General features: G+C 37.4%; 1 protein-coding gene across 1 annotated transcript in view; it reads left to right on the forward strand.

Moving 5' to 3' along the window:
- The window catches only part of MAP3K13 (mitogen-activated protein kinase kinase kinase 13), a 181,475-nt gene continuing 157,980 nt past the window's right edge, over positions 611-24,105 (forward strand). Inside the window, exons 1-2 of the mRNA XM_021069980.1 lie at positions 611-738; positions 3,314-3,440. The gene's annotated coding sequence lies outside the window, so the exon portion shown is untranslated. The remainder of the gene's footprint in view (positions 739-3,313; positions 3,441-24,105) is intronic.

The following is a 24,105-nucleotide window of genomic DNA, read 5'->3' on the forward strand; positions in this document are numbered from 1 at the left end:
AAGTACCAAACATCGTTAACCACTTAATTAAAAACTGAGGATAAAAAGAAAAAATTGGTTCCAGCCTCCTTTACCAGCTGTATGTTCCAACGGGGAACCAGAGACCGCTTGTAAGTTAACACTCATTGACGCTTTCATTGTGCCAGCGCTTTCCATGTATTATCTCAAGTAATACACACACCAACCTTACTTTCTAGGTACTAGTATTATCTGTTTCACGCTTGAGGAAATGGAAGCAGAGCGGTAAGTAACTTGCCTAGGTAATACCGTTACAAGCGAGAGGCAGCCTCATTCGGGCAAGACTGAGAAATCCTTGTGATTCTCCAAGGGGCCTGACGCGGCCAGAGAACAGCTGAGTTGAAGGTACAGAAGGAGCAGGGGGAAGTGACCATAGGAGAGAAGGCTCCAAAAACAGGCAAAGTGTGAAAAACAAACAAACAAAAAATACACCTCTCCAGAATGCAATAACATAGGCAGCCGGAGTTTAGGAAAGCAGATGGAAAAACGCCGGGTAAACAAGACCTGTAAAGCGCTTGGAGCCCGAAGGAACCGAGGAACCGGTCGGAAGTGACGTCACTAGCGGTGTTGGACGTTCGGCAGACTGCGGGACCTGGAGGCATTCTGGCCCGACTTGACGCCCGGAAGTTACGCCCCGGAGGCGGTACCTGGTAGTGGAGGGCGTCGCGGTGGGCGGGGCGGGGCTTCCGTGGGCATCCTGGAACCCTGGATCCCAGGCAGGTAACCTGCGGGCCGAACCTGGACCGGGGCAAGGGGGGAAGTTGGGGTTGGGGGGCTCTCAGCTGGGTCGAAGCCTCAAGCTCGGGTGGGGAAACCTGGATCTCACATGAGGTGGTGGCTGAGGAAAGGCTTCTTGGTGTGGGACTCTCTAGAGAGAGAGGGATACGGGGAACTTTGGGAACAGGGTCGTGAGGGCCGAGGTCGTTGAGGAAACGCAGGCTGAGTATTGTAGGAGTCTAGAATACTGGGATCACAGGCTCATGAATATTTGCGCTTGGGGATGAACAGATGGAACCTGGGCAATGATATGAACTCACCTAGAGTTCATTTCCCACCTACTCTGACCCCTATCCTGTTCTGCTAGTAGGGATAGCGACATTGTCTTTTCATCTCTTAATCCAGGACAGTGTCTTGTCACCACTATTAGGCATTCTTTAGATGCTGTCTAATGGATGAATTAATGAAGGCAGAAACCCAGTTCTGGTTCAGCAGGGGGAATGTCCCTGGAACTTAAGCATCCTTACCTCTGAATGTAGAAGTGAGGTTAGCTTAGTTTGGGTTTTGAGGATGTCAGTGTTGTAGAGATTCCAGACGTTGTTGTTTTTGTTTTGTGGTTATTGGAAGTTAGTGTCTTAATATTTTTCTCTGGGGTGGGTAAAGAGAGTAAGGCAATCAGTTTGGTTTCTTTCAGCTTCCTCTGCTTTTCTGCGAGTAACTTCAGGTGAATGATACTGGGCAGGAGTTGGCCATCAAATAATAAGCTGCAGTTGTAGCACTGTGCTTCTGATTACTATTCTAAGTGCTTTCTTTTCTGCAGTGTGAACTCAGTTCCTTTTTCTTAATGTTTTCTTAGGGTACTTTTGACATTTGATATGTCAATGAGAATTGCTTCATAACAAAGATGAAAAAAAAATCCAGTCAGAGTTTTCTCCTGGTGTGTACACATAAGGCTAATAAATGAAACCCAGAGGGGCCCTGTGGGGCTCCTGGGCACAAATGCCTTTCCCCATTTCTTGTTCTTAGGAAATGGGCCTCATTCAGCTTCCATAACCTTCCTTGAGTTCCAAGGGACAGGTGCAGACAGTTGCTGATCAGGGAAGGAAGGGGTTGCAAAGACAAGGGAAGAATAGTCAAGCAACAATAGGACAGTCTTAAGAGATATACATAATAAAATAGGCACCTGAGAGAAAAGTTATATTCCTTTTGCTTTTTTTAGAAATGAATACTTTAAAACTGAACAGCTTAGGGTCCTTCCTTGTCCTTCTCCCTGGCTTAAATGCACACTGAACACAATAATCTGTAAGCTAAAGATAGGCACCCTGACCATAATTGCCTGTGGGTTAAAGATTATTAGCACATGATGTTTCTCAAGAACTTTCCTAGTTTGTTCTAATCTCTGATCAATATGCCCTTTTCGTAAGTACTATTATTCTAGGCAGTAAACCAGAAGATCACCATCATGATCATACCGAGGTCTTCTGACTCCAGATGTGGATGACTAAGATTCCCCCAAAGAAAGAAGAATGCATGTTTGTCCCAATCCCGATTCCTATCTGAAAACCTGTTTTTCTCCTTTTTACTATAAAACTCCTTGCAATTCTTTCCACTGAGGGTGGGGTGGGAGGGGAGCACAGTCTTTAGGGTATTAGCCTGCTGTGACCCTCCTTTGCCTGGCAAAGCAGTAAAGCTGTTTTTTCTCCTTTACCCCAAACTCTGTGTTTCAATTCGGCACCAGCAGACAGAGGCCAAATTTGGCAACACTGACTCCTTCCAAAGAGTGATAGGAGGCTTCCAAAAGAATGAATCCCTAAAGGTTAAATTGTTTCCTTTGTAAAGTATTTGTTTAGATGTCTTGAATGTGATGAAGAGTGGACTGGACCTAAAGAACAAGTAGTATAACCAGATTGTTTTCAGCCCTCAGATGGAGAAAAGTGCAAGTGACACATCAGGCTGTGTAGAGAGATCTGGGCATGAATCACTGTCTAGATGCAGTGATTGATTTAGATCTAGGGAGGTGATTTTATGTATGGGTTTCATTCTGTCTAATGAGATAGTAGTTTCTAAGTGGTCGTAGAATCTCATAATGGAGTAGGAAAACCTGACTTAATGGCTTTTTTTTTTTAATAAATAATAAGCTAGTAAACATTTTTAGATTTAAAGGAATTTAAGATGTTATTAGAAATAGATTGGAAAAAACCTGAAAGTAGAAATGTGAATACATTATTGAAGTCATCTAATTTTTAAAAGTTGCCTGCCTTTAAAGCTTCTTTTCCCACTTTTTGGAAATTGTTAGTATCCAAATCATCCCCACTTTGAGTGCTCTTACTATGGTGCCCTTTTAGGATACATATGAACTTGGTGCAAAGTAATATTTTGAGATCCTTTAGATTTATGTTAATATTAATGTCTTACTTAAAGTCTAATTTTGCTATTGGTCTGCTTTTTAATGTCATGTCCACTAAGTTTGGGTATCTAAATGCCTATATTCATAATAATGATTATAAGTGTTATTCATAGTAAATTGGTATCAAAGTGTTAACTTAGGTATATGCATTGACATTCTTGAGGTTTTCAGTTTTTCAGAACGCTGCTATCTGTGGACTCTAATATGGACTTCATTTAAAGAAATCCAAGGACCATTAATGGACAAAAACATGAATCAAATTTTATTAAGGCATTCAAATCCTAGCATTTTGGGAAAGGTAAGTTGTTAACTATTTTATGTTAGGTGAGAAATAGAATAGCCCTGAAGTGGCGTAGAAAACTGTAGGACTGTGTTTGAAAAATACAGGCTGAATTTCTTTATATTTTAATCTGGACCTTCCAAAAAGAGTTTTGATATCAGTACATATGAGGCAGTTGTTACTATTTCTCTGTAAAACTGATCAGAAATTAAAGAGATTGACAAGATATATTATTCCTAGAAGATTATTGCTTTACTTTCATTTTTTCTGGGAGATCTCCTTTTAACACTTTAGAGCCTGGTAGAATGTATCAGTCCTGTAGATATGGGCTTCAAACAGTCATTTATATCATCTCACATCCAAGATTGGCTCTGTAATAGTATATGTCCCAAATCTTCTAGCCAGTTTTATTTTATGCCTTAGGTTGAAGCAAGAAAAGAGATCAAAAAAGTCTTTTTTTTTTTTTTTAAACCCTGATTTATGTTACTTTCTTTTCTTTTTTTCTTTTTTCTTGTTTGTTCTTTAAAAAAAAAAAAGTATCTGAGATGATTCATTCCCCAGGGCTTTTTATCTTTCTGTCCCAGGGGTAAAGTTTCTCTCTCTCTTCCTCTCTCTCTCTCTCTCTTTTTTTTTTTCTTTTCTATTTTACCTTTCCAGGCCTGGGAGTTTCCAATTTCCAAAACCTAAACTTCTAACTTTGTGATAATATTAGGCACCTTTTAGTCATTACTTATTAAACTTGTAGTTTTTCTTGGTCTTCTCTGTAGATAAAAATGACCTCTTGTTTAGAATTTATTCAGTTCTAAAAATAGGCTGTATTTCTAGGAATTCATCTTTCAGACATACTTGCACTTGCACATAAAAATTTGTATATAAAAATATTCATCACTATATTATTTGAAATTAAAAAAACGAGACTTGTGGTTGCCTGATGGGAGGGGGAGGGAGGGGGAGGGATTGGGAGCTTGGGCTTATCAGACACAACTTAGAATAGATTTATAAGGAGATCCTGCTGAATAGCATTGAGAACTATGTCTAGATACTCATGTTGCAACAGAACAAAGGGTGGGGAAAAAACTGTAATTGTAATGTATACATGTAAGGATAACCTGACCCCCTTGCTGTACAGTGGGAAAATAAAAAAAAACCAAAAACAAAAACAAAAAACCCGAACAACTAGAAATAACCTAAACATCCTTCAACAGAGGTCTGGTTAAATAAATGGCTTCATACAATGTAGTACTTCCCTGCTCTTAGAATGAAGTAGATCCATAGGTGGAGATAAAGAAAAATCTCTAAGATACATTAAGTCAGAAAAACCATATAGAACTGTATGTATAGTGTGTTTTCATTTGTGTTTTTAAAAGCATGTATTTCTGTACATACTGGTAAAACTTTTTCAAATCTATGTAAGCAGCTATTGACAGAGGTACCCCTAGGGAATGAGACTGTAAGTCTAGAGTAGGAAGAAGACTCATTTTTTTCTGTAATCTCTTTCTGTAATCTCTCTCTTTCTTTTTCTTTTCTTTTCTTTCTTTTTTTTTTGTACCATTAGCATGTTTTTAGTTTTATGATACTAAGAAACAAACAGCACAGCTGCAGCCTAATTCAGTAAGTTGTAGGAGCCCGCTGCTGTTCCTTATGACTTTTGTCCTTATGATTACTTGCACTCTTCAGGAGGAATGGGGTTACACAATGAATTAAGTTTATCATAAAGCTGCATGGAGAGTTTGGTGTTATTTTGATAGGTTTTTAATAAGGATTTGTAGATAAATTAGGTGCTTAGTGCTGCTGAAATCAATGCTCCTATACAATTTATAGCATGTGTCTGACCTCCCCAGGTGTTACGGATATTGTGACCTTTGTTTACAATGTAGGTTCCTGTTGTACCAGCATGGTTCTTCTGAGCCTCTCCGTTAATGCGGAATGTGATGGAGTTTATTTGATTTGAATTACCATTTAAGGACTCTACTGTTTAAATATATTTTACCGTTATTATTTCACTTTGTTCTCGATGTTTGGCCTTAAGGCATTCCAAAGAATGTTCTCTCTGTTATAAACCAGGAAACCTGAAAGATCATTTAGATATATTTGGATAATCGCATTCCATATTGAGAATATTGCTTTAAATTGGCTGATTATCTGCCTTGGAACTTAGCAAAAATTTCTGGTGACTTTTACTTCTCTAGCCATCTTTCCCTCCACACTTTCATTGGGACAACTTTGGAATAATAGTAGTGGGTCAGTAAAATGAGTTATACAAGAAATTTAAAGATATTATAATCTTCGTTTTATTAGTAGAGGGAATTTATTTGAAACTTGCTTGAGAATAGGCTGTATAAGATACATACCTAACTGATACAACTATTATATAAAATAAATGTTTGTCTGTCTTGTTAAAATCAAAATGGAGGCCACTAATCTAGCGGCTGAGTCACGATTAATGGACTAGAACAGGTCATGGTATGTCAGGTGTTTTATACTACACTTTGTTTTGCAAATGATCATTTCTGTTATATGATGCTTTGCTTCTTGAGATCCTTGGGATTAATCACTGTTGGCCACAGGGGGGAAATCATTAGGCAGGCTGCCTAGAGTGGGACTCCTTATTCTTGCAAAGAGAATGGATAGCAATGAATTGAATCCAAAGGTAGAGTGTGTTTTCCTGAGTCAAGATAAATATGGTAAAAGTGACTATTAAAAGAAAGGAGATAAATATGAATGTAAATGTTATATGTCGAGAACATAGAACTGGGGAGGTATGTGTGTGTGTGTGCGTGCACGTAGATACATTATATATTAAAATGTGTATATCTGTTATCTCAAATATATATATATATATTTCTTCACATGTATTTTATGTAAAAATCACAAATTTTACATAGGAAGATATCCAATCTTCCAAGAAAAAAAAAGTCAGAATTTTAAGGTCTCAAAACTTGGCCTGTTCTAGGCTAATGTCATAACTGTAAGGACAGTTTGAAGAATTTTGGAAGTTTTAAGCTCATTCACAGGATCCAAGTGATACAAAGGTAGACAAAGCTCTGAGAATGAGAAAGTTAAAATCTAGTTATGTGCAAGATTATGGTTAAGGGTATCTTATGATTCTCTTCTGTGGCATTGTTTTGGGTGGGGGGAAAAAAGAAGGAAAAACTGAAAAGTGTATTGCTGTTCAATTTGCATTGAGTTAGGTCCATAAGCCTTTCCTAGCATTCCTATTGTGTATGAGCAAGACGGATTAACTAGTCCTGTTACCTACAGAGAATCAGTTTTTGTATATTAATTATTGGATATACCTTGAAGAATAAGAAAATTGTTTTTAATCAGTTTGTGGTTACATGGAGGGACAGTTGTGATGATCTAGGTTAAGGGGATTAGGACTATTTTTTTCTACTTTGGAAGAGTTGGAGAAACTCCTTGGAAGTACACTTGTACTCTGTTATTTGAGGCCAAATTTAGTTATAAGGAAGAGAAGGTACAGATAAAACTAACCAACAGTGGGGCAGGTTGTGTCAAGAGGCAGTGAACTTAAGTCATGAGGGTTAGTTAAGCCGAGTTTGAACACTGGGAATGTTGTAGAGGGGATTTCTTGTTGTATGGAAGATTCTACCAGATATCTACCTTTCAAATCCCAAAACAACTTTATTGTGCAATAAGGTGATTTATTATGATGTAATGTATACATTCTGTTATCCCTGTATTTAAATACTGAGAGCTAACTTATCCACTGGTCATTTATCCACCAACTTCAACTTATGAATAGGAAATAAAACTGCCTGAGCTCCCAAATAATAAGACACAAAATCTATGTGCTTTTCTTGGGTTCTCACTCAGTGTATTTACATTTAGATACAGTTCTAACAGGTTAATTAACTGTTATCTAACTCCACAGTGTATTTAGAAGCAACAAATTCTGAGTGGTTCAAGTACTCCAATTAGAGGCAGGCACATAGACAAGGATGGACAAGAAGAGGTCCTACTGTAAGGAACTGTATTCCATCTCTTGGGCTAGACCATGGAGGAAGATTGTATGAGAAGAAGAATATGTATATGTGTGTGTGTGTGTGTGTGTGTGTGTGTGTGTGTGTGTGTGTGTGTGTGTGTGTGTATGTGGCTGGGTCACTACCCATACAACCAACTACCTATACAGCAGAAATTGACACAATGTAAATCAACTATACTCTAATAAAAATAAAATTAAAAAAAAAGAAGAATGTCAGAAAGTGGACCAACTTATTTTACAATTGTAGCGATCTGGGCTCTTTTGACTAAATGCCTTATACAGTGGAAAGAGCAAGGAATCTTAAGAGTGGTAAAGACAGATTTGAATCTAGGCTCCAATATCTACTAGCTGTTCTATTAATTGATTTATTATTCATTCTAAAGATCAGTCTTCATCTATAGAACAGGAATTTACTGAAGAGTAAATGTATGTAAAAGATTTGCCTATATTAGGTATTAAGTAAATAATAGCTATTATTATTTCATTATTACCATAGAGCCTACTCTGTCTTGAATTTTTTTCTCTTCAAGTAGAGCAAGAACAAACTTTAATAATTTTATTGTGAGTTAATATATGTTAATGCTAATAATGGTAATGGCATCTTTTAAAAACCTTTTAAAAAAATATAAGTAATCCATGTCCACTTCATAAAAATTAGGATATAGGGAAAAAAATGTATATCCTCAAAAAAGGAATAAAGTCACCTGTAATCCTCTACCATGGTTAATATTTTAGTGGCATGCTTTGTTTTTAAACTGCTTTGACACTTCTATAGGATGTCACTTGTGTGTAATGACTTCTGAACCTGACTCTGTATGACTCCTGTTAGGAAACATAAATTAGTCACTATACTTCCTAATCAGAATATAAAGAAAGATTGTGATATGGCACAATGCTGATTTAAAGGCAGCCCTAGCCCTGGTAAATTTTGTTATGTTGAAGCCAGTTTTGTGGAGTAGTGGGTTTGGAACTGGAGGACCTGAGTTTGAATCCTGACTCCACTATTTGCTAGCTAGGTAAACTACCTGAATTTCTTAACTTCTCTGTGCCTTAGTTTTTTCATGTGTAAATAGGGGATAAGAGTAATATCTAATTTATGGAGTTGTTATGAGGAGTGAATGAATTAATCTACTTGAAGTGCTTATAGCAGTGCTTGGCACAAAGTATAGACTCAATAAATATAAGTTGCTATTATTATTGTTAATTTTTATTTTATTTTATTTTTTTGTCTTTTTAGGGCCTCACTCATGACATATGGAGGTTCCTAGGCTAGGGGTCTAATCAGAGCTGTAGCTGCTGGCCTACGCCACAGCCATAACAATACCAGATCTGAGCCACATCTGTGACCTACACCACAGCTCACCTACACCACAGCTCACGGCAATGCCTGAATCCACTGAACGAGGCCAGGGATCCAACGTGAGTCCTTATGGATACTAGTCAGATTCGTTTCTGCTGAGCCACAGCGGGAACTCCATTATTGTTAATTTTTAAAAGCTTAATATTTTCTTAGAAAACAAAAAACAGATTTATTTACTGGAGCAGATAAAAGAAACAAGTTGGAATGAGCACAAAAGTAGTCATTAAGATTTACTGTTTATATGTTTTTCATTTGAACATGCAAAGTGGTCTGAATTTTTCCATTCTAAGGCTTTGTTAATTTTTATCCTTGTTTAAATATTTTCAAACCTGTGGTTTGCTCCTAGTTCGGCTTCTTTCTTTACCCCACAAAATCTACTTGATTTTATGCTATCTCATCCAACAAATATTTTGGCAATGCTTTCAAAGATCAAAAGCCCTTTTAGACAATCAGATATCCTGAATAACAATGAAAGAGATTCAGGAAATTATCATTAAATCCGTATATCTGACTACAACCCCAGGTTGTTTCATAAGAACTTTTAAAATCAGTTGCAACTTGAAGTGAAGAATATTAAAAAATAAAGCAGTGAACATATTTAGCCAGTGTGTATGCTATCTATATCTTTTAAAAAATCTTTTTTCTTTCCTTTTTTTCTTTTAGTTTTCCTGTTGTGTTCTTTTGGGTTTTGGTTTTTTTTTTTTTTTTTTTTTTTTTTTTTTTTTTGTCTTTTTTTTAGGGCCACACCCATGGCATATGGAGGTTCCCAGGCTAGGGGTCAAATTGGAGCTGTAGCTGCTTGCCTACACCACAATCACAGCAATGCGGGATCCAAGGCACGTCTTCGACCTACACCACAGCTCACAGCGCTGGATCCTTAACCCACTGAGCGAGGCCAAGGATTGAACCTGTGTCCTCATGGATGCTGGTCAGATTTGTTTCCACTGAGCCATGATGGGAATTCTTGCTGTGTTCTTCAGCATAGTATCTATCGATCTGGTTATTTACTGGTCAAAGAGTTATAGCTTTTCAAAACTCTTCACAAGTTTTTTAGACTTGCTAGTAAATTTTTTTTTGTTTTATTTTTAAAGCATTAAGTACAAGTTTTGAAGACCCTGGGGCCTGCCATCATTATGCATACATGATTTGAGTTTGAATAACTTCATCAAGAGTTAGATCCTGTCAAAAGCCTCAAGTCTCATCCGTAGTAAAGCACTCCATTGAACCCTCTCACAAAAATAAAGGCTTAAAGGGACTAAAATCCATGACTACATTCCATTTTATGTCCTTTCCTCTGATCTCTCTTCAGTTTCCTTGGCCTTTAGGGTCTTTCGTATTGCTTGCATTCCTTTAGACTACAGCCGAAGAATCAGTGCTTTCCAAAAGAATATATGTCCTATGGCTGTAAGTTTTCATCGTTAGAGAAGCATAAACTTGGCTTGATAAGTTTTGAATCAGGTCTTTTATTGTATCTTGTAAAAACATGAGTTCACACTAAGAAAATGAGGACGAAGTGGTAAAAATATTTGGGGTCAGATTATGCTCTCAGAGGGTACATGATTTAGAGAATAGAGCCTTCAACCTAAAAGTTAATGGTTCTTATTCTCTAGCCTCTTACTAGATATTTGATAACTGAGGCAGTCAGGTAACCTCTCTGAGCCTTAACTTAATCATCTGTAAAGTAAATCTGATAATACTTTCCCTAGCAGAACTGTTGTGAGGTTCAAATGAAATAATGTATATTAAAAAAGACTTTTATATAAAATGTGTAGGATCCTGTCACACAGTTGCAAACCACGGGCTCAGCTCTTGGTTTAAGTGCACCTTATAAAGTATGTGCCTGTCTAGGTTGGCTACGTGGTAATAACACAATGTTAATTTTTTTTTTCCTTGAGTACATAGAATACAGTAGTGGGCTAATCTGAGGAGGAGGACTATATATTTCCCTAAAATTGTGTTAGTATTGATAATGCTCTAGAGCAGTTACTGTGTTGTGACATATACATGGTGTGCAAGATTTGTTTGCTAAGCTGTGACCAGCATTTTCTTTTAAATGAAAGTAAATAGAAAATTTCACAATGCACCCCATGTGGTAAGAGTAAATATTGTTTTACTTATAAGTATCTGTGAATGTGTGTGTTTATATTTGTGTATTTGGTCATTAAATAAAAAACATTTTTCCCTGTGAGTAGCAGTTGCTGATTTAGCAGTATCATTTTAGTACCACTTACTTTCTGTGCATTTGGATTCTTAGGAGATTGGGTGTTTCTTTTCACTTTATACCACTACTGTGACAAAGGAATTAACAGTTAATATCAGTTTGACTTTTGGTCTAATTAATCAGATATTTAACACATAACACAGAGAAAACCTATGGGCCCTATGGGTATTTTATTTAAAATTCTGATATCGTCTACTCTCATACCAAGGCTATTATAGCATTTAAGGTTGGTTTGACGAGGTACTGGTAAAAAGGTTTTGTTAAATATATTTCTCCTTTAATTTTTTTTAAACTTTTATCTTTCTGGCCTAATGAAAAACAACTCCTGCTTGGTTTAGCATTGTCTGAGGACTGAGTAGAGATAGGCTGTAGAGAATATAGTTAGCGTGACTGGAAGTTTGATGGTCTCTAGAAGAGAAAAATGCCAATTTTTTTTCTCTGAGTACCTAAATTTATCTTTAATGATTTAAGATAAGCTACTGACATTAACTTAAACAATTATTTTCCTAAAAACAGATATCCACCATTTTGGTGATAGCATTAGTTAGGAATAGGTGACTTTTATAGTATTCTTGAGCAGTGGGTAATGGCTTCTTCTTACATTGGTTGTGCATTGTAATTTATTGGTGAGGAACTAATTCTTTAGTGCTTTACTAAATTGTGACCAGCGTTGCTTTTGAAATGAAAGTACATAGAACAGAAAGTTTTCACAATGCATTCCACATGGTAAGAGCAAATATTGTTTTAGTTATTTCTCTGTCATCTCCCAGTAGTCAGCTCCAGCCACTCTGGTCTCCTAGCTGATCCTCAGAATGCTAAGCTTTCTTCTACTTCAGCAACTTTGTACTTGGTATTCTCTGTGCCTGGAATGTTCTTGCCTTAGATATCTATGTGGTTTAATCCCTCGACTTCAGATCCTTCAGTGAGTAAGGCTCTCTTGGACATCTTATTTAAAATGATGCCACCACCACCACCATCCCATGGCACTCCTATTCCCTTCCCCCGCTTTATTTTTCTCCGTAGTACTTATCTCTCTCTTTTTTTTTTTTTTTTTTGTCTTTTTAGGGCCGCACCCATGGCATATGGAGGTTCCCAGGCTAGGGGTCTAATCGAAGCCGTAGCTCCGGCCTACACCACAGCCACAGCAACACTGGATCCTTAACCCACTGAGCAAGGCCAGAGATTGAACCCACAACCTCATGGTTCCTAATAGGATTTGTTAATCACTGAGCCAGGATGGGAACTCCTCATGGTACTTAGCTCTTGACTGACATTCTATTCACCAGTGTTCTTCCCACCACTGGAACAGTGCCTGACACGTGGTAGGTGCTTAGGACATATTTATTAAGTGAATGAATTTAACTTGTATTCTCAGAGGTGCACATTTGGGACAATGAGTCCTATAAACCAAATTATGGGGACTTAATATTTGTAAGTTAATATGAGTTAAGTATATTTAAAATGAGTTAAATATATTTAAAGCTTGCTTTGTTCTAAATATTTGAAGTGGCTTCTAAAAATGCATATAGTACAATGGGATGAAGACATATAAAGAGAACAAAACAAAGAAAATGTCATTGTAACATTAAAATAGATAAATTTAATATATAGAAGTTCCTCCAATCCAAAGGCAGATTATAAATTTGACTCGTTAAAGAGTTAGCTTGCTCAGAAATGATAATTGGACTTGAATCATTAACTGTTCTGTGGCACGGTTCACTGACATTGAGTCATAGAAACCCAGAAAACCTGTTTGTCTTAACTGTAACAACTTGTGAAATTACTCTTATAGAAAAAACTTGGTTTTGTTATTAGGAAATGCCCTCTTGGTATAAAACATATAAAAATCCATCCATAATGAAGCTTCTGCTATGTCTCAGACATGACAGTCATGGCTATCAGCCTCTGCTTCTGTTGCATTTAGGACATTTCCAAGGTTAATTCAAATGTAGTAATTGGATATTTTTGGAAGTCCGCTGTCAAAGATACCAACAAGGACATCAGTTACTCTAATTTCTCCTACTTGTGGGGTAGTATGAGATTCCAGTGATTGTGGCTTCCTTTTAAGACAGAATTGGAGGCTTAGAAATAGGTTTTTCATTTTGCAATATATGCATATATCAAATTATTGTATTGTATACCTTAAACTAATGTAAGGTTATATAATCCGTAAAAGTAGGGGAAAATGTTTTTATACAATGAACAACTGAACTGGGGTGGAGGGTTGGGAGTTAAGCAGGTGAATTAGACTTCACGAAAGTCTAATTCAAGAAATTACAAAAATCACCAAAGTGATTTTTAGTAACCAAAATCAGTGCTGCCTTGTGTACATGTGAAGTTAAATGGGACATTATACAGTAGTCCATATCTTTTTGTTTATGGGATGTATACTTTCTGAATTCTATTTTTTTTTTGTCATTTAAAACAAATAAATGAAATGAATGAAAACAAAACTAAGAATTATGGAGATCCCTATAGGCCAGTGATAAAGCAGGGGATGCGAGTGGAAGTGGACTGCAGACCTTCCTGTAAACTTCGCAGTACTTAAACAAAGCTGGCATTTTGAGGCAAAAGTAGAGAATTTTTTTTTTTTTTTGTCTTTTGTTGTTGTTGTTGTTGCTATTTCTTGGGCCGCTTCCACGGCATATGGAGGTTCCCAGGCTAGGGGTCGAATCGGAGCTGTAGCCGCCGGCCTACGCCAGAGCCACAGCAACGCAGGATCCGAGCCTCGTCTGCAACCTACACCACAGCTCATGGCAACGCCGGATCGTTAACCCACTGAGCAAGGGCAGGGACCGAACCCGCAACCTCATGGTTTCTAGTCGGATTCGTTCACCACTGCGCCACGACGGGAACTCCAAAAAGTAGAGAATATTTAGCTAAGTGGTGTTCCACTGGCAAAATGTGCTTTTATTTGACTTTTTTCTTCCTTTTTATCTTTCTCCCTTCTTTCTTAGACCCTGAAGGTAAAGAGTACTTTTGGAAGTCAAATCTTCTGTCCTGCTCCATTTTTCAGGTTGAAAGAAGGGAACTAAATGAACATTAGACTTTTAGGGAAGTAATGAAAATATGATTTTTAAAAAATCATTTATGTTCCACTTATTTCAAAGAAAGAATATAAGGAGACAATAAGAACACCATAGAGCCATTAAGGTGGAATGTTTGCATAAAGGGAAAGTAATTTTACCAGAAACTTTATATGTAACATATTGTTGATTAAATGTTCATATTGGGTTATATTTAATCTGTAAGTATACATGTACATTATTCTAAGTTAAAATGTTTTAATTAAATGTGCTTTACGTATTTGGTTTATTTGATGGAACTTTATGTTCCTTTTTAAAGAAATTAAGCATCTTCATTTTGGCATTTGATGAGTAACAGTAGAAAACCTGAGAACAGACAGAACTATCAGTGTAAAAATAATGCAGAGGTCATCATATCTTCTAGCATAAGTGATGTAGAAGCAGAGAGATCTTGTTTTCAGTAAAAGTGTTGAAGCGGCAGAAAGAAAATATCCCCCAACTTATTTGCTGACACAAATTTTGCTAGAGAGGACAAAAAAGAAAAAAGAAAGTCCAGGCTTTTAACTTGATATTTCTCCAACTGTGTTACTCAGAATGCTTATATACAGGGGATAAAAGAGAATCTATAAAGCAAAGAGGTTCTATAATGACAAAAGTTTGGAAAAAGTTGTACTCTATTTTGGAAATTTATAATGCAAATTAGCATTTTCCAGACTGAAGTGTGCCCAGAACCCTTTTTGGCTCATAAAATCTTAGTAACCTTTGGAATAGAGTTTCAGGAAATACTGTTTTTGATTGAAAAATAAATTTTAAAAATATGTACATTTATACATGTATACTAATATTTTCTACAACATTGGATATACTCAAGTAAATAAATCCTTTTTTTTTTTTTTTTGTCTTTTGTCCTTTTGGGGCCACACCCGTGGCATGTGGAGGTTCCCAGGCTAGGGGTCTAATCGGAGCTGTTGCTACCAGCCTACGCCACAGCCACAGCAATGCCGGATCCTTAACCCACTGAGCAAGGCCAGAGATTCAATCCACAACCTCATGGTTCCTATTTGGATTCGTTTCCTCTGTGCCACGATGGGAACTCCAATAAATCCTAATTGTTAATAAAATTTTCGTCCAGCATCCTTAATGAGTATAGATGTTAAAATATTAAAATTATTCCAAAATTTATACTTATGTATTAAATTGAATGTGTGGTCACTAAGTAATTTGTACAGCATGATGTAGATAATCACTTATCTTTTCCTGGACACACTTTCTTTTTTTTATGATTTTTGTTTTTTCCATTATGGTTGGTTTATAGTGTTCTGTCAATTTCTGCTCTACAGCAAAGTGACCTAGTCACACATATATATACATTCTTTTTCTCACATTATCCTCCATCATGTTGACTAGATATAGTTCTCTGTGCTATACAGTAGGGTCTCATTGCTCATCCACTCCAAAGGCAATAGTTTGCATCTATTAACCCCAGACTCCCAGTCCTTCCTGCTCTCCCCGCCACTTGGCAACCACAAGTCTGTTCGCTATGTCCATGAGTTTCTTTTCTGTGGAAAGTTTCATTTTTTGCTGTATATTAGATTCCAGATATGTGACATGGTATTTGTCTTTCTCTTTCTGACTTATTTCACTTAGTACGAGAGTCTCTAGTTCCATCCATGTTGCTGCAAATGGCATTATTTTGTTCTTTTTTATGGCTGAGTAGTATTCCATTGTATGTATATAGGATATCTTCTTAATCTGTTCGTCTGTGGATAGACATTTAGGTTGTTTCCATGTCTTGGGTATTGTGAATAGTGCTGCAATGAACATAGGGGTGCATGTATCTTCTTTACTGAAAGTTTTGTCTGGATATATGCCTAAGAATGGGATTGCTGGGTCATATGGTAGTTCTATATTTAGTTTTCTGAGGTACCTCCATACTGTTTTCCATAGTGGTTTACCAATTTATATTCCCACCAACAGTGCAGGAGGGTTCCCTTTTCTCCATACCCCCTCTGGCATTTGTTATTTGTTGACTTGTTAATGATGGTCATTCTGACAGGTGTGAGGTGGTACTTCAAGTAGTTTTGATTTGCATTTCTCTAGTAATCAGTGATGTTGAGCATTTTTTCTTATGCCTGTTGACCATCTGTATATCTTCTTTGGAGAAATGTCTATTCAGGTCTTTTGCCCATTTTTCAATTGGGTTGTTGGTTTTTTGACTATTGAGTTGCATCAGTTGTTTGCATATTTTAGATATTAAGCCCTTGTCAGTTGCATTGTTTGAAACTATTTTCTCTCATTCTGTAGGTTGTCTTTTTTTTTTTTTAATGGTTTCCTTTGCTCTGCAAAAGCTTGTCAGTTTGATTATTTTTGCTTTAATTTCTGTTGCCTTGGGAGACTTTTACCTAAGAAAACATTTGTAAGGTTGAATGTCAGAGAATGTTTTGCCTAATTTCTCTTCTAGGAGTTTGATGGTGTCTTTCTTACGTTTAAGTCTTTAAGCCATTTTGAGTTTATTACTGTGCCTGGTGTGAGGGTGTGTTCCAGTTTCATTGATTTACATGCAGCTGTCCAGTCTTCCAGCACCACTTGCTCGGACACATTTTCTTTACTGAGCCTCCATTATATCACATCCTTTAGGCTTTCCTCCTACTTCTCTGACTATTCTTTCTCTTCTAGTCTCCTCTGTTGGTTTCTCCTTATTTTCTTGATCTCTAAATACTAGAGTGCCCTAGAGCTCAATCCTAGGACCTTATCTCCTTTCCACCTAGACTCATTTCTCTGACAGTTTTGTCTACTGTCAAGGCCTTAATACCATATTTACTAGAAAATGTTTATCTCCAGCATGGACCTCTCTGAACTACGGACTTATATATACATCTGCCAACTTAGCATTTCCATTTTTATGTCTTAATATTTATCTCAAAGTTAACATGTTCAAAACTGAACACCTATCTTCTCTCCCATCAAACTTCTTTTTTAGTTTTTATCTCAGTAATAGACAGTTCCATCGTTTCTGTTGCACAACCTTGGAGTTACCCTTGACTCCTCTTTCTCTCATACCTACAATCTGATCCTTTAGAAAGTCCTGTTGACTCTACCTGAACATATAAGCAGAGTCCAGTCACCTCTACTATTACCTCCTAACTTATCTTTTTTCTTCCTTGCCCTTTTCAAACTATTAACACAGCTGCCAAAGTGATCCTGTTGAGATAGAGGTAACATCAGGTCTCTCTGCTCAAAAGTCCAGTAGCTTTCTCTTTTACTAATAAAAATCCTTTACCTCTTTGACCTGATCTGCTACCAGTCTTCACCAGATTCACTTGTTTCAGCCTTCTCTCTGTTTTAGGGTTTTTGCTGATGCTTTCCCTGTGCTTGGAATGTTCTTCTAGGTACTATATGGTACTTTCCCTCACTTCCTTCAGGATTTGACTCAGAGGTCACTTCCTCAGTGAGGTCTTCATTAGCTGCATTACCTAACTCCCAGCCCTCCTTTCCCCCGCAAGCACACACAAACTTCTTAATCCCTTTTCTTGCTTTCTTTTCCTCCTTCTCACTGTATAACATTCCATGTATTTTTCTTATTTATCTGGTCTATTTTTTTTCTTCCAGCTCTAGAATGTAAGCTGCATGAGAGCAGAGTGATTTGTTTTGTCGTTTTTGTTTGTTCTCTGCTGCAATCCTAGTAACTAGAACAGAACTTGGCTCAGACGATACTAAATATTCGTTGAATGAATGAATGAATGATGTATGGAATTGCTTAACTGCCTTAATTAGCCAAATGTAATGTAGTTTAGTTGTCTTAATGTGGCTGAATATATAATAGTTAAAGTTTTCATTTATACAAAAGTCAAGGTAGTTTCAATATAATGGGGAAAAATCCAGGTTAAGCTTAGAATTTCTCAAAATATCAATGTGTATCTATACACATTTAGTCAATTACTATTTAATGAACTGTGGATATTTTCAAGTATTCTGTCAATGTGCAATGAAAAACAATGCTTTCAATAGGTTAAAATTAAGTAAATTGCTCTCGAATGGGTAAGGTAAATATAGTCAACATAGTGGTAGCATCTTTTTCTGAACTTATCATAACATGTAAAAATAGATGTATGTGAAATGGTAGGTAATTTCATTGGGAAAAATAAGAGAACACATATAAATAGAAAAATCATTAAGGAAAGCACAAGAGAATAAGTGATTGACCTCTAAATGTTTATCTGCTATAATGCAACTTCCCTTATAACCATGTGGTATTGGTATAAACAGATCAAAATATAAGCAGCAAGACTGAAAACCAAAATTATATACATCAGTATTAAGAGGATTATTTTGAAAAAAAAAAAACAAACTTAACCCATGACTCAGATATTGGCATGGATCCAATTCATAGGAAAAAGCACTACTGGTATTTGTATTGCATTCTTTTTTTTTTTTTTTTTTTTTTTTTGTCTTTTTGCCTTTTTTCTAGGGCCACTTCCCGCAGCATATGGAGGTTCCCAGGCTAGGGGTTGAATCGGAGCTGTAGCCACCGGCCTACACCAGAGCCACAGCAACCTACACCACAGCTCACGGCAACGCTGGGTCCTTAACCTACTGAGCGAGGCCAGGGATCGAACCCACAACCTCATGGTTCCTAGTCGGATTCATTAACTACTGTGCCACAACGTGAACTCCTGCACATTCATATTTAGAATGAAGACAAAAATGGAAACAAATACCAAGATAAAGAAAATTTGTGAAATCATGTTGTTTAGAGATAGTTTAACAGTTCCAGATCTAGAAGTCCAAAATCAAGGAGTGGCAGGGCTATGTTCTCTCTCTGAAGGACCTCGGGAGGAATCTGCTCCATGCCTTTCCCTTAACTTTTGGTATTTGCTTGCAACCCTTGGTGTTGCTGGCTTTGTAGCAAGATAGCTCTAGTCTCTGCCTCTGTCTTCACGTGGCTGTCTTCCTTAGGTGTGTGTATCTGTGTCTGCTCCGCAGCATCCCCCAACATCTTCACCAGTTAAGTGTACAGGAGTGTTACTTACCTGTGTGCACATTGTGAGGCACAGCTCCAGAACATCTTCATTTTCAAAAAGACACTCTGCCCGTTGAACAACTCCTCTTTTCTTCTTCCCCCTGAGCCTGGCAACCACCATCCTGCTCTATGTTTCTAAGAGTTTCACTCCTCTAAATAAGGTGAAATCATGCTGTATTTTCTTTTGGCGACTGGCTTATTTCGCTAGTATAATGCCCTCCAGATTTATCCAAGTTGTAGCATATGACAGGATTTCCTTCTTTTTAAGGCTGAATAACATTCCATTGTATGTATGAACTATATTTTTTAATCCACTCATTTACTCATGGACATTTAGCTTGCTTTCTCCTCTAATGTGAATAATGTTACAGTGAACATGGAAATGCAAATGTCTCTTAGATTCTGGGGGCTTTTCTTGGCCACACCTGTGGCATTCGGACCAGGGATCAAACCCACACACAGCAGCGATCCCAGCCACAGCAGCGACAATTTGAGATCCTTAGCCTGCTGAGCCACCAGGGAACTGCTTTTTAAATTCTTTTGGCTGTATACCCAGAAGTGGGATTGCTGGATCATGTAATAGTTTTATATTTAATTTTTGGAGGTGCTTCAGTATGGAAGCATACTATTTTCCAGAGTGGCTGCACTATTTTATATCCCTCCCACCAATAGTGCACCAGAGTTCCAATTTCTCCACCTACTCCCTAACACACGTTATTTTCTGTTTTGGGGTTTTTTTGGCTTTGTTTTTTTTTTTGTTTGTTTGTTTGTTTTTTTTTGTCTTTTTGCTATTTCTTTGGGCCGCTCCCGTGGCATATGGAGGTTCCCAGGCTAGGGGTCGAATCAGAGATGTAGCCACCAGCCTACACCAGAGCCACAGCAACGCAGGATCCAAGCCGCGTCTGCAACCTACACCACAGCTCACGGCAACGCCGGATCGTTAACCCACTGAGCAAGGGCAGGGACCAAACCCGCAACCTCATGGTTCCTAGTCGGATTCGTTAACACTGCGCCATGATGGGAACTCCTGGTTTTGTTTTTTAGGGGCTTTTTTGGAGGAGGATAGGGTACATCTGATTGGATGTGGGGTACAACCTCATGGTTATGATTTGTATTTCACTGATAATTAGTAAATTTGAGTATCTTTCATGTGCTCCTTGGCCATTTGTATATCCTCTTTGGAGAAAAGTCTATTCAAATCCTTTCCCCACTTTTAAAATCAGATTATTTTGTTGTTGTAGGAATTCTTTACATAGAATTCTGTATTATTAACTCCTTATTAGATAGGTGGTTTACAAATATTTTCTCCCATTTAGGTTGCGTTTTTACTCTGCTGGTTGTTTCCTTTGCAGAAGTTTTAAAGTTTGATCTAGTCCTATTTTGTCTGTGATTGCTTCTGTTGTCTGTGCTTTTGGTGTCCTATCCATAAAATCAGTGCCAAATCAAATGTTATGACTTTTCCTCCATGTTTTCTCCCATAAGTTTTATAGTTTTAGATCTCATGTTTAGGTCTTTAATCCATTTTGATTTAATATTTGTATATGATTGAGGGGCCACCCTTATTCTTTTGCATGTGGATAGCCATTTCCCCCATACTATTTGTTGAAGAGATATCCTTTACTCATTGTATAGCCTTGGCTCCCTTGTTGGAAATAATTTGATGATAAGTGAGCATTTATTTCTGGGTTTTCCGTTTTGTTCCATTGGTCTATATGTCTTTATGCCATACCAAACCTCCATTTCTTTAGGATAAATTTCTGGAGATTTATTTTCTTTCTTTGATTGGGCCATGTTTCCCTGTTTCTTCATATGCTTTGTTTGCTGGGATTTGCACATTTGAAAAAAACTGATACCTCTTCCAGTTCTGTGGACTGGCTTCATAAGGGGAGGACCTTCACCAATCAGCTCTACTAAAGATTCTGGGAGCTTCTCAAACCTTGTATGAAGATATAGATTTTCTGGGCTTGTGTATATATACCTTTCCTGCTGGACAGGTTCACCAGTTTGTTTTTTTTCAGTAGTTTGTAATCTTTTCTCCCTCTGGTGTTGGTCTGTGGTATTGCATGTTTTATAGTGCGGCAACTAGTCTATGTGCGTTCATTTCCCCTTGTTCTCTGTGGCCCCGAGGCATCCAAAGTCTGCCAGTTTCCTCAGCACTCCAAGTTAGGTGAGACAGAAACCAGTCCCTCAGGCATCCCCTCAAAACTGAGACATTGAACATACATTCTGTTCTTCTCTTTCTCACCTGATAGAAATGCTGTGAGTTGGGCATTTAATCCTGATCACATCGAACTGTGCCAGCTTGGTTGAAGGGCTATCACAGGTGAAATGAAATGGCTTTCTTACCCATTTCAGTGTGGCTTTGATCTTGCCTGGGGTACTATGACTTCTTAATTGGTTCTGGAGGTTGCCTATATAAGGCTTTTTATACCACATATAGTCGTTAAGTCTGTGTCTCTGGAGGGGAACTAGATCTGGGGCCTCCTATTCTGCCATCTTGCTGATCCTCTTTGGAGGAATGAGGTCTAGGTCTTCCTATAGCACCATATTTTCTCTTCTTATGAGGACTCCAGTCATGTTGGATTAGGGCCCAATCTATTCCAGTATGACTTCATCTTAACTTGATTACATCTGCAAAGAGTCTCTTTTCAAATTGGAGTTCTCTTGTGGCGCAGTGGGTTAAGGATCCTGCATTGTTACTGCAGTGGCTTGGGTCGCTGCTATGACACGGGTTCAATCCCTGGCCCAGGAACTTCCACATTCTGTGGGCATGCCCCCCCCCCAAAAAAAAGAGTCCATTTCCAAATAAAGTCACATTCACAGATAAAAAGGGTTAGGACCTCAACTTACCTTTTGGAGGGATTCAGCTGCACCCACAACAGCCTGTACTGGTGCTCATAAAAGATGGGGGAAAAGATAATAGACTGGTGAAAGCTATCCTTAGGACACAGAGTTATAAAATACCACCCACTTACCAACTGTTCTCTCATATGAAGCAAAAATCTTAAGTCACTGAGGGGAGAGGCAGGCAACCTTTCCATTTTCAGTGGTAAATATTCACTGCTTCAGTGGCTGGGGTAGAAGCAAAAGCTGTGTGCCTTGAAGAGGTGCAGGAAACTCTCCACCAGTAACTGGTGTTACCTTGTTTTTAGTGTTAGATTTGGCTGCTGGCTTCCTGTCAACAGCGGTCTATTAAGTTTGGTGAGAGTCAAAAGTTATATGTGGATTTTTGACTGCATGGGGATCGGCATCCATAGCCCCTGTGTTGTTCAGGGGTAACTGTAGTATTTTTCATTTTTATGAAAATGTATCAGATGCCTTTGAAACTTACTTTATTCAACATTGTTTTATGAGATTGATCCAAGTGATTCAAGCAGCTCTACAATGCACCGATGAATTTTATTACAATGAATGAATAGTCTAGCAAAGTTCACTCACCCATTTACCTTTTAAGAGAACTTTAGGCTATTTCCCACTGTTGACAGGAAGCCTTACCTGTAACATAAAAAGTCAGTTAACACAGATTTTGTATATTATATGTATTATATGCTGTATTCTTAAAGTAAGCTTGAGAAAAGAAAATGTTTGTTATTAAGAAAATCATAAGGAAGAAAAACACTGTCATATACTGCACTGTATTTATCCATACTGTAAGTTTACATTCTCTGTTTACAAGATGAATCATCTATCTGTACCTACATCAATATTGTCTTACGTGATATAAAACATGATAGATGTTATCTGTGTTACTAACACTGGACATCAAAAAATGAAAAGAAATTCATATTTATACAGTATAACAATTCATGTATTGATAATGAAGAAGCAGTCGTATGATTGCTTTATGGTAGCCTAGTGTAATCAGTATGATTGCGTCAAGGTAGCCTAACCTATACAATAATGAGTGAATCATTGTAAAATTTTTATGGCATTGTAATTATTATTAAATTTCTGCCTGTCCTACTAGACTGTTAGTTCTTCAAGCACTCATTCTTAAGCACATAGTAGATGCCTAGTAAATGTTTGGATTGAATGCAAATGAGTGCCTTCTTCTAAGAGATATAATACAATTAGTAAAAATGAAGTTATACCTCAGTATATGAAATATGTGGCCAAATGGGCTCTTTTTCATAACTGATGGATATATTATGTGTTATAAGGATGGTTTTCAAATTTTAACATGAATCATCAGAATCACCTTCAAGGAGTAATTTAACAAAACGCAGATATTGTATGTGTTTGTGTGTGTGCGTGAACAGAAAACACAGATTGCTAGGCCATTATCTAGTTTCTAATTCAGTAGGTCTGGGTGGGGCCTGAGAATTTACATTTCTAACAAGTTTCCAGGTGATGCTAAAGCTGCAGGTCCAGAGACCTTAAGTTGAGAATAATTGCTTTAGAAAAATTCTGGGAAAAGAATAAGGAGATAGGAGTTCCTGTCTTGGCACAGCAGAAACGTATCCGACTAGGAACCATGAGGTTGCAGGTTTGATCCCTGGCCTCACTCAGTGGATTAAGGATCTGGTGTTGCTGTGAGCTGTGATGTAGGTCACAGACACGGCTTGGATCCTGTGAGCAGCTGTGGTGTAGGCTGGCAGCTGTAGCTCCAATTTGACCAGCACTAGCCTGGGAACCTTCATATGCTGGGGTGCAGCCCTAAAAAAAACCAAAGAAAAAAAATATATATATAGAATGTGGATATACACAATGAAAATCACAAAATCACATATCCCTTTCTTCCAAATATCAGTCCTTTGGAAATGCCTCCTAAAGAAATCCAAACATGACAACAAAGCAAATGATTTAATTATAACACAAAACTTTTGCTTCTGTGCTTCATTGCAAATGGAATATTAACATCTCTGCTTTTTGATCCTACTCTTTAAAGTAGGGATAACAGTATATTTTTAAACTGGAAATGTCTCACAGTTGTGAGGATTAAATTAATTGTTTAGAACAATATCTGGCTTAATATATATTATCTATTCTTATACTTTTGGTTAAGAAATTTCAAAACCATAGAGTAGAAAGAGAAAGAGAAAGGTCTGAGCAG

This window comes from Sus scrofa, chromosome 13, assembly GCF_000003025.6.
Source record: "Sus scrofa isolate TJ Tabasco breed Duroc chromosome 13, Sscrofa11.1, whole genome shotgun sequence".
NCBI lineage: Eukaryota > Metazoa > Chordata > Mammalia > Artiodactyla > Suidae > Sus > Sus scrofa.